Consider the following 12,310-nt stretch of genomic DNA (forward strand, 5'->3'; position numbering starts at 1 on the left):
AAATTTTAAATATCGCATGCCCATTCTTTTGTCTATGAGTGTATGTTAGATGTAAAAAAAACGTGTGTTTTTCTCAGTGCATGATTTTCTACATAACGCACGTTTGCTGGAAGAACGTCATAACTCAAAAAATCAAGAACAAGGAAAAACAGCTTTTAAGTTCCTTGAACGTTTTGTACCTTAAACAAAAATTAATAATACTTAGCTTAAAAAATCAATAAACATGCTCATAAAGTTAAATCAAGCTTTCCCTAAATCGAACTTTGGTTTCATATTTGGGTCAAAGAGTGATTATTTGCTTGTCATAGTTACTAAGCAAAGTAAAGGCGAGTAAAAGTGCCAGAGAAACAACACCATAACATTTTTTATTTATATTTTTATATTTTTTTTTGATGTGGGGGTGATTGACTCGGCTTTTGCCAACCGGTTTCCACTGTTTTTTTTTTGGATTTTGGATTTGGAAATGTTCACTTTTCGAATATCGAATTAACCCGTCAATTCCCATTTGCAGGATTCTGCAATATTCTGATATTTCTTTCACTTATTCATTACATAATTGTACAAATAAGTGAAAAACATTGCTTTTTTTTAATTCCATGGTTACTTTTCATTATGTAAGTAATTGACTTTCACCTCTAGACGATCTACCCCCGACAATACCTATTTGTATTGTGATCCTCCCTAAACCAGCTGTTATTTTGACACATAAATTTATCTATAATATATGTACACATTCCATATCCTGTTCTGCCAATTGTATCTACCATTTTGACACATCCTTTACGATTTTGGCATCATTAGCTGACCTTCAACTACAATTGCAAGAAAATTATGTACTTTTCATTGATTTGTTAACTTGTTTTCAACAGTAGTAAAACGGAAAAAATCGTTTTTCATTAAGCTAAAAAAAAAAGTTTTTAAGAGATGTCACCTGCACATATGACACTTGGAATTGACGAGTTAACCGGATTTTTTGATCGAACAAACCGGTTTTCTCATTTCATACATATCTTGATGACCTCTCAGTAAAAGTTTTGAGTTCTAAGCCTTTTTCAGTTTAAGAGAAACCCCTAAATAGTTTAAAAATGATATCCTAGGTTATTTGGGGGTATATCATATTTGATTCCAATGAATAAATGTTTGGCGCTTAAACCTTTCCTAATTGTTTGGTCGAGTTTCTACTCCAATTCGAGTTCTGCTTCTTGATGTTGTGGCACAAATAGAGAGATCTACACTTTTTCTCCATCTCCGAAGAAGATTTTTTATCGCAGAACTACATTCGGAGGATTGCCAGTGTCTGCCGAGAGGTAGCAGCTATTTGATTTTTATTTTTTTTTTGTTGTGGGACATCTAAGCACTCGACTACAGTGGCAAGAACACTACTCAAATCCGAGAAAAGTCAGAAAAAATGCAATAAAGTATTAAAAATAAGTTGAAACAAGACCACACATGAAGGTTTCACTGATTTTTATTTGTTTTACTTATGTTAAAAAAAAAAAAAAACTTTGAACTTATTTTGCTTTGCTCTTTTCTAAAAAAATATATCTTTGCTGTTAATAGTTATATTGTAATTTTTGGTAGGCATATTCACTGAATGAAAAATATGTAAAATAAAACGAGCTTATCCGGTTTATTCTTAATTTCAAAATCGGGAACCGGTTTTCTCAAATTGCGATTTTTCGAATATCTCGAAAAGCGGTTTTGGAAAAAAGGCGATTAATCGAACACCCTAGCACATACATACAAATGCAAGAGTTATTTGCACAGTTGAGCTACAATTTAATTTTTACAAACAATAATTAAATAAATAAAAATGTTGTGGAAATTTTTAATGTACATATGTTTGTATGTACATATGTATGGCGGAAGCATCTCAAGACCCACGACCCATATGAATGAGATGAATGCATATTGACATATGTATGTATGTATGTACATTAGGATGGGCCAAAAATGCACGTGAAAAAGTAAAGTCGGAATTTTTATGCTCTCACCCCTAGGATTGTTCTATACCGAAAAAGTATATCCCCATTTTTTGTTTTGAAATCAAAATATATTTAGAGGTCGCTCAAAGCGCTTAAAGCTTTCCATGTATTTTATATGGGAAAAAACCAATTTTTCGTAGAAATTGTATATAATTCTTAAAAATCAATATTTTTCTATCTCAAAACTCTGTTTCTCTTCAGGAGATTCCCAATAATAATACACAATTGTTTATTTAACCATTTTGTAATAGTAACCATATTAGGTAAGGGTCCCACATTGCATATTTGGGTAATAGGTTATATTAAATAATGGTTAAATAAACAGCTGGGTATTAGTCCTTCAAGTATCCTGAAGAGAAACAGATTTCTCTGATCGAAAAATATTCAAGAATTCTATACCATTTCTACGAAAAGTTGTTTTTCCCCATATAAATTACATGGAAAACTTTGAGCGCTCTGAGCGACCTCTAAATAATTTTTGATTTCAAAAATAAAACAGGGGTATACTTTTTTCGATATAGAACAATCTAAGGGGGTGAGAGCATTAAAATTCCGACTTTACTTTTTTTGGAAGACCCTACTGTACATTCATAATGTTGAAATACAAGTACATGTTTTATAGGAAGCGGATACCAATTCTAGATTTATCGAAGTACATTTGGTAGGCTTCTTGAAAATTATTCAAAGTAAAGTGTTTAAAGTAATAAAAGACATTTCTTCTTGAATCCTTCAGTTTTTCTTTTTATTCATTTGTATCGATCACTGCAATCAATCACGAATAAGAGGTCCACTTTCAGCTAAATCAATCAGCAGACGTCATACAAGTACGTTAAATTAATGAATAATGCTCGGTAACTTATTGACGTCTGAATATTCTAATTTAAAATGCTTCGCCATTTTATAGCCTTTTTAATTACCAATATGAATTTTTGAAATAAACTTTTATGTACTACATAGACGTGGAAGTCAATATTTCATTTTACTTTGGATGTAAATGCATTCGTCTTACGAGAGAACGTACATATATACTATACATGAGTGTATATGCATCTTACATGCCGATATTAATATATTTTATTTAGCCATAGTACTTATCATAACTATACAACACCTGAATACATATTTGCAAGTTTTCAAGTTTTAGCTCTTTGTTTTTTTTTTTAATAGTACTTTTTAATTATTTAAAAAAAATATATTGTTCATGCAAAAACGACATGAATTCAAGTCTACAAAAAAAAAGTTTCAGAAACCAACGGCATTTTTTTGTCACTTGAAACGTGCACTTTATGACTTTTTGACTGATTTTTTTTTTTAATTTTTATACAAAATTAAATCATGCATTTACGTGATTTTTGTTATAGAATGAACTACATATATTTTTATAAAAACAATGAAAATTAAAGCATAAAAAGTTAATAGTCAAAACTATTTGGTTGTCGTATAGTTATGATTAGCACTATAACTAGTTTCATTCATGCCAACTTCTGTCTGTAATTTAAACTTTCCGATTGACAAAGCGTCATACATACATATGTACATACATACATACATACATATATACATGGAAAACTATAGACTATAAAACTATAAAGTGCATCTGGATATATGAATTCCATTATTTAGTATGACGTGCTCGGATTTGATAGAGGAATATTTTAAGATACTTTGAATTGCATGCCTCAAAACCACTTAGACGAATACTTTGCATTTTCTTGTGAAATTTTCAGGAAACTTGGTAAATTTACAACTAATCTCTTTGGCTGAAATATTAAATTCAACTGATTAATATTTAAGTGTCATAGATTTCCTTGCGGAATTATAAGGAATCACCATCAATCATATTTTTATTAAGAAATACTTACTGGTTTGGGACATGTACATACATATGTATGCAGTGCTCGTATTGCTGCAATTAGATTTAAGGAAATATTTTCTACAATTACTTGAAAATTTCCTATTGGCACAGGTGGTGTATTTCACGCCAAAAATGATTGATGTGTGATTTAAAAGTTTTAAATTTGTTTGCATTTGGGACTTTGGATAAAAAAAGACTTTACTGGTCAGCATTGCCGCTAAAATTAAAAAAAAAAATAAATAATGATAAAAATATTTGGCAATTTGGCATTTTAAAGTAATGTCAGAGCTTTTTGCTTTGCACCTGATATGGATACCGGGACACAGTGGCATAATAAGGGTAATCACAATCTGGTGCCTATGGTCTTGCATTTGGATATTTCAGTGCAGTTCACTTTCACCAGCCTGGAAGAGGACTAAATAGGGCAACATTTCCTTAAAGAAGTGGAGACAAAATGGAAGCATATTCGTACATTCGCCTACAAAAACTGGTTTAAAAAGCAGAAGGGTGCTGACTTTCCCCTAAGCCTAGCCAGGTGCTACAACCTAACGTAAGGGCACTTAACTTTTTCTTCGGTTACTTTACATAGTTTTGGTTAAAGCACGAACAATATTTTTATAGAAGAATAACAAAAAAAAAATTTAACTAGATAATCATTGTGAATATTTAAAAAAATCAACACGTGTAGAATAATTTCATTCACGTAAATCATAATTAGCTAAATTAATAAAATGCCACAAGTGCGTGTCTTTTCGTTGAAAATATACTTATTCGAAAGCAAAAACAAAAACAAAACAGTTCGGATTTTAGATTAAACAATTTCGTAAGCACCAGCAGAGAGAATTTATATTTTCTTCTCATAATCAACACTGTAAGTACAAACACTAGGCGACAAATGAAAGCGCACACCTTGGTAATATAGTATTCACAATTATATTTTAATGTAAAATTTTTTGCATTAATTATATATGAAAATATAGTTCATTCTATAATATAAATCATGTAAATCAAAGTTGCACACTTTTATAATGGTAAAAAAAAATTAAAAAAATGTTCAACTTTTTATTCAAAATTTCTAGAAAATTTTGCTGAAAACTACCGTTAATTTTTTAGAATTTTTTTGTGTTGCACATAAAAACAAATTGTATTTATTTGTTATGTAGAAGCAAATGCGCCAAAATAAAATCTAAAATTTCAACGGTAATTTATAGCAACTTGAAACTTTCACTTTGCTTCTCTAAAATTGAATGTGCTGCAATACTGAAAACTCGAAAATTCTCTAGAAATTCTGAATAAAAAATTGAAAATTTTGAAGAATTTTTTTTTGCATTTTTGTCAATTTTATATAAAGTGTAAAACTTTGATTTTTATGGCTTATATTATAGAATGAACTAAATTTACGAGGTTTACATGGTTACGAGGCATTTGCGCGTTTCGGTGAATTGCGCTTATATTTTCATAAATAATTAATGCAAAAAATTGTTCTCGAAAATAATTGTGAATATTAAGTTAGAACAAGGTGTACACTTTCATTTGTCGCCTAGTGTACATACAGACTTAGATACATAAATATTGAGGCCAATGGCAGCGCTCTGCGTCGTGTGTCGTCCAAGTTCAAAACTGAAAGTGTACTACTGCTATCTTCACGATCCGTTGCCAAATCATCGGCCAAAAATTATGCTCTCGAGTATTATTGCGGAAGCTCTTGAAAGCCAGCCCCCCCATACAATACAATTTTCTTTAAGCATTTTTAATGTATTTTTGTTTCTGTTTTTGGTTTGGTTTTTATTTTATCTCTCACTGCTTGATCGATTGGATAAAGGAATCACAGATACCAGCGATGCGCACAGTCCTGACCGATTAGCTGCACAGATCGGTTCGTGGCCGTGCAAAAACGTAAATGAAAATTATTTTATAAATAACGGTTATTTTGTGTGTATTTATACGCGGGCGTTTAAAACTCAGTGTGTTGTGGTGAACAAGTTTGTGCAAGGAAGAAAAATAAATATATACGAAGTTTATACATATATAGAAAAAATTAAACTAATAGTTACGCGAAGTTTTGCAAAATTTAAAAAACATATATAAATACATACACACATATAATATATGTACATAAATTCAGTGTGATATAAATAAGCACAATAAAATACTTGCTGATTGCAGTTCTACTTTTTAGTAATTATATAAAAAAGCATTTCAGTTGCTTTAGCGTAATTAATGCTGTTTAAGGAAAGGTAGTTATTTACGAGTATTTGCGTATTTAACTTTATTTGGCTATTTTTTTTTCTAATTATGGTTAGAGAGTGTACACTCGCATTTGCGCACAAAAATGTACACACCTAATTACAAGTCTGTCTCGACTAATTACGGCGGTAGACTGGTTATGTTAACGCGACGTCTGTAGTATTTATAAAGAGATGATTTAAAAACGTGTAGTTCTAATTACCTGTGACAATGAGTATTTTCGTATTTACATACATACATATGTACATATGAAGGCATGATGCAGAATGTTGTAACGCCAAAAGAAAGTGAAATCATGAAGACTGGTACGGCTAAATGCAAATGAATTAAACAAGATGTGTGTGCTGAATAGGGATGTTAATTTTTCGGCTTTTTCCGATCCCGGGATTTTCGGGATGGCGTTGTCAGTGCTTGATCGATCCCGGGTATAGTCCCGGGATTTAGATATTCATTACTTTTTAACAACTTGAATCGAAAAAATTGATTCTATATTGTTTGAGAAGCTCTCCTACTATGAAATAAATAATAAATAAATGGGTTTGAAACCTTACTTTTTTATTTAAAGTGGCGTTTTTATTTTTTCTCTCTTACCGCAGGATTTATTTTGAAGGACTTTGTTATTTCAAAGTTATGATTAATTCCAAAAATTATTAAAAAAATGCAATGCAATGTAACAAATGCAAGAGGAAAGTTCTTTAGAATTTAAAAAAATTATTATATTTTGGATTCACAAGGACGAATAGGTAATTTTATAGCCGACAAAGTTAGAAGAACGAAATTCGAGGATGTTGTCGAGTTTATATAAGCCCTTAACATATAATTTTTTCAAAAACAAATATTGCGAAATTTCAAGGATAAAATTTTAAAATGACATTTTCAATATTTACCTGCCCTTCTGCACCAGAAACTTGAATCTGTTTAAATTCTACAGGATTTCCTTATTAATTTTATACCCATACTTCTTCTCTAAGCACATTTCTCTGAATTTTTTAAATCATTTTTAATTACTGACGTCAGAGTGAAAAACTAAAAACGCAATTTGACTATATTTGGCCCATGATTTCGCGAATATATTGTTATTTGTGTTTAAAATTTACTATCGCGCGGTGTTATATGTATAATAAGCTACATATTTATAAAAAAATATTAGTTATTAAATAAAAAAAGAAATATAGCCATAATGGTCAAGAAAAGGAGTTTCTATTCTTGCCATCAATGCAAATTACAAATCCCGAAAATCCCGGGATTACTTGCCAAGAAACCCGGGTTTTTCGAGACCTTGAAAAGTCTGGGATCCCGGGATTAACATTTCTAGTGCTGAATCACAAAAAGGAACAAATAAATGATGTTTGTCATTGATTTGACCTAATAATACCCCCAAATATTTTTAAGTATTCTGTTAGTAAGTTAATTTCATTGAAATATTTGGGAACTCTCTAGCTCTTCTTACGTTGTTCTAGATTTTAGCAGGTCCAGATCTCGCATAATAAACTACACTGCACTCTAAGATACATAGATAAGAAATCGTCGAAAACTGCTATATAAATTGATGGTGTTAGAGGGGCTTTCTGTACATATGGAACGTAGATTAAGCATTTTGCTGCCGTTATAGCATAGACAGACGGCAATTTTAATCCGGATTGACGGAGTATTTTATCCGTTCAAAATTATACCCTGACACATGGCAGTATTTCGGGATAAGCGAACCGCTAGGTCGTAGGCTCTCCATTTATTATTCTAATTTTTTCGAAAACTGGTCTTTGAGTTATTCGAAAAATAGCAATTTTGAAAAAAACGGCTCCCCATTTTCAAATTAAGAAAAAACCGGTTTTATTTGACATATTCTCTCCACAGTAACATTTACTGTTAATCAGAAATCATGACCAAAAATAAGTATAGCTTTAATTTAGAAATAAATAAGGCAAATTAAGGTCTATGTATTTTGGATTACAAGTTAAGCAGATACAAATTTGTGAAAAATTCACGCCTAATGGCGCTTATCAATCTTAACAAGATTAGATCGCTAAAGAACAGCTTATAGAATCACCTGTCTTTGGAATGATAATACGCCATCCCTTGAACGAGACCGACTTTATAAATACAGTCTATTATAGACAGGCCATCAAGAATGACACACCCCTTGAATTCCATCATCGGAGACCAAAGCTACCTATCGCAGACGCAGAGTTCGAGTTGCTTCGCACGAGCCGCGATACTTTGACACAACTCCATTCTGGATATTGTAGCAGGTTAAAATATTCAGTCCTATTTGAATAAGATGCACTGGCGACACTAACCACACTGAGCCTGCCGTTAAATGAGAATGAAAACAACATACTGATTACTGATTTAGACAGAGTTTAGTAAACTGCTACACCAAAAAGCAATTTCTGCAGTGGAAAATTTTTCAGATACAAAATTAATACCAATTTTCTAGTTAAATTTTCGATAAAACAAATATTTCAATATATGTATGTACATCGACGACTGAGTGGAAGATCGACCTATCTCGGCAGCCAGTTCGAAAACGACCTATCTCATCAGAAAACTTTTCAAGAACGTCCTGTCTCAGAATTTGGTTCAAAAACGCCCTATCCCAACTGAAAATATATTGAAAATATGTGGAGGTAGGGCGTTTTTGAATCGGCATCTGAAATAGGTTGCTTTGAATCGAATTTTGAAATAGGGCGTTTTTAAAAAGCTTTCTGAGATAGTGTGTTTTTGAACTGGCTGCCGAGATAAGTCACTCAGCCGTCGATATGAAGATCTCAAAAAACCCTCTAAAAATATTCAAAAACAAAAAACAAAACGGTTGAAAACGGTTTGGTTTGGAGTCAATGACTGTATTAAATAATCAAATCATTTCCTTCCTTTACTTCCACAAAGTCTGATCTCTTATTTTTTGCTAAGTGTTAGGCCGAGCTTCCCCTCTAATTGGTTGGGTGCGTCTTATGTTGCTACACAAACATAGGGGCATACAGATTTATGCCGCCTCTGAACGCCAGCTGGTGTTTTTCGAGAGGTCTAATCAACATAGAAATAAATTCGAAGTGACAGAGGGTAATCGAACGGTGGTTTTTCGAATGGTAGTATACACTTCTAGAAGTTTTTGAAGAATTCGCCAAAAGGAAAAAAAATATTTGTCAAAGGACATACAAGTTTAATTGTCTTCACTAGCATCTCCGAAAAGGTTATTGGCCTTATTCATAAAAATTAAAGTAGGTTTAAAGAGCTTTATAAATTGACGTTTTCGTAAATTTTTCAATTTATAAACCTTTTATAAAGCTACTTTATTTTTAAACGACTTCCAAAAAAGGAGGAGGTTATCAGTTCGTCGGAATATTTTTTTTCTTTTTTTTATGTACGTTACCGTATAACTTTGGACCACGTCAACCGATTTCGATCACTATTTTTGCATCGGAAAGGTAGTGTCTCATACTAATCTGGTTAAGATCATTGGATCATGAAATATATATATGTATATATATATTTTTTTATATGAGAATTGAAGTCGGTTTGGTTTTTTGCTTAAAAAATACTTGTTTATGAATAAGGCCACATAGGTTTAGTGTCTTCAGCGAGTCTCATGAATTTTGTATTCACAATTTTCCGGCATAGATAGCGTTCAATTTGGCTATAAATTTTTATTAATTATGCAACTGGGGTGTTAGACAAACTTAAAGAGATTCTAAAAAATCAACTGTAATTTTTACCCTAATTGAAACTTGCACATTATCAGACTAAAATTTAATGGATTATAAAACTGTGTACTCAAAAAAAAAACTCTAACACTTCTGAGAAAAATGTTTGAAACTTGGGTGAAAATTTTTTGCATTTTTTTTTTAAGTTTTCTACAAAGTTTTAAGCTTGAGTTTATATGAGGTTTGTAAGAGAATGAACTGTATTAAATATAATTGAAAGTTCTTAAAAAAAAAAAAATATATACATAAGTGGCAAGCAATATCACTGCAATGGCGTGCTATAGATATGACCGATACCGTATTCATATGCAGACGAATATTTGCATTGAACGTAGAATAATTCAACAAATATTTGCCACAGCAGTTTACGGCTTATCAGCCGCATTTTAGCGTGAGATATCCAAACGCACCAACTACTTTTATATTATTCTGAAAGTTGCATAGATAAATATGTAAATACATATACATAGTATGTATGTACATATGCATGTGAATTAACTTATAAGTACGGGCGTGGGTGAGCATTGCAGTTAATTGGAGCAGTGTAGATATTGTCAGTGTTTTTGACACGTGTACATATTTAACCTGGAATTTAGCTGCAGTGCCAAGTAACTATTGCATAGTTAGCTTGATAAAGTCGTTGGCGCCTTCAAGTTAATCATCATACATACATACTTAGTCTATTTAATCTCGCAGCAAGTTGTCATAATAATAAATTGGAAAAAAGCTGTTAAAGCTTGTAAATTTGTAAAGCAAAATACAGTGGAAATACAATCTCGTACAACAAAATGAGGTTTATGCGGCTGTTAAGAAATCGAGTACTTGGTACAAAGTGATTTATTGCTTGAATGCAATGAAATATGTACGGCTGTATGTATGAACATAGGCATTTTTTGATTTTAATGCCACAATTACTCAAAGTTTGAACTTTGGCAGTCTGTTGAAAGTGGGGTATGCAATTTTATGATGTTTGTGTTTATACTGGCGATTTAAAACTGCATTCTAGGTACTGAGGTGTTGATATGCGACGGCATATTAATTAGGTAGATATAACGTAATAAAGATAGGGTTTAATCAGAGTACTAATAGAAATATTAGGGTGGTCCTTAAAAATATAAACATCATGGGCTCCTTTATTTTTGTATACCTACAAAATAAAGAAATCCACGAAAATTTCAAATTTTTTTTTTAATTTTTTGGGGGGGGGGGGGTGAAAAAATTTAATTTTTCGAAATCACAAAAAATCTACAACATTTGACTTTGGCCAGCTATAACTCAGCGGGTTTATGAATTTTTGAATATGAATAATCTTCAAAATATGTCAAATTTATCAGATTTCAAAACAAAATTTTGTCGAATTTTAAGTAGTTCAAATTCAATTTAAATAACAAGTTAAACACAATATTTTGATGATGAGTATCGAACGAGAATCTTAGCTTTATTTGGAAAATATTTTTTAAGAAGGTTGCCACCTGTTTAGAAACTCAAACTCAACTTAATTTACAAGTTTAATGAAATATTCTAATATAGGTATCAAACGAGAGAGTCTTGAGTAAGCTTTATTTCTAAAATATTTTTGCATTTATTTAATACTAGCAATTACCCGGCGTGCTTCGCTGCGCCTTAAATGTATTTTTGTGTTGTAACTCTCCCCCTAAGCTCTTATGGCCTCATTTACAAAATATTTTTAAAGAACTTTATGAAGTTAGATTTAAAAAAATCGATCTATGAAGCATTGTTTATTTTTTTTTTGAGTTAATATATTTTCGAAGGTAACTAGAAAATATGTAAAGAACCGACTTTCTCTTGGAAATTTAATTTATAATCTTATAACTGGAGTCTACTATCGCACCCTTTCCTCAAACGTGTATTGATTCAATATTCAAATAACGTATATTTATATAATTTGAAAAAATCTCCCTACTATACAAATATGTACAGCAATATTAAATAATATTTTCAAATGTTGTGAGAGGGAGTAACAAAACAAAATTACTTTTAAGGCGCAGCGAAGCACGCCGGGTATTCGCTAGTGTCACATGAAATTAACTGAGCAAAGTACAATGAATAGCTGTTAAACAATGGCACCATCTACTTTAAATGAAACATACTTATTTTCGTGGGGGATACTCACACACCATATACTTTTCTATTGAAATTTTTCCTGAATTTTCCTAGCTATAAACCTCCAACGAATGCAAAACCGTGAAAATCGGTTCGTGCGTTCTGGAGTTATAGCGTCAGGAAGGAAAACCCTACTTATTTTTATATTAATTTTTATATTAAAGAAGATTAAAGAACTGTCCGCATTACTCAATTTTATTTTTCACTAAAACGGTATTCATGAATTTTTTAATTTTTTTTTTATTTGCTTCCGCATACTTTTGACATAACAGCTTTCATTTTATGCCGATATTAAACAAATACAGCCTAAGTTTACCCGGGTCCACGTTTTGGTCTGTATCTCGTGACCCAAGTCACCCAGCTATATGAAAAGTGCTCAATCTTAAAGCATTCATGAA

At 31.4% G+C, this 12,310-nt stretch overlaps 1 protein-coding gene across 3 annotated transcripts in view; it reads left to right on the top strand.

Moving 5' to 3' along the window:
- LOC118747250 (putative phospholipase B-like lamina ancestor) overlaps nt 1-12,310 on the top strand; it is a 62,875-nt gene that overhangs the window by 23,216 nt on the left and 27,349 nt on the right. The window contains exon 1 of one of the 3 annotated variants that reach the window (XM_036481239.1): nt 5,718-5,736. The exons of 1 other annotated variant lie outside the window; for it this stretch is intronic. The gene's annotated coding sequence lies outside the window, so the exon portion shown is untranslated. Of the gene's footprint in view, nt 1-5,717; nt 5,737-5,996; nt 6,078-12,310 lie in introns of those variants that run through there. One more of the 3 variants, XM_036481238.1, reaches the window with a different exon arrangement.

The sequence above is a fragment of the Rhagoletis pomonella genome, unplaced genomic scaffold (genome assembly GCF_013731165.1).
Source record: "Rhagoletis pomonella isolate Grant_MI unplaced genomic scaffold, Rhpom_1.0 Rhpom_scaffold_00011, whole genome shotgun sequence".
Lineage (NCBI taxonomy): Eukaryota > Metazoa > Arthropoda > Insecta > Diptera > Tephritidae > Rhagoletis > Rhagoletis pomonella.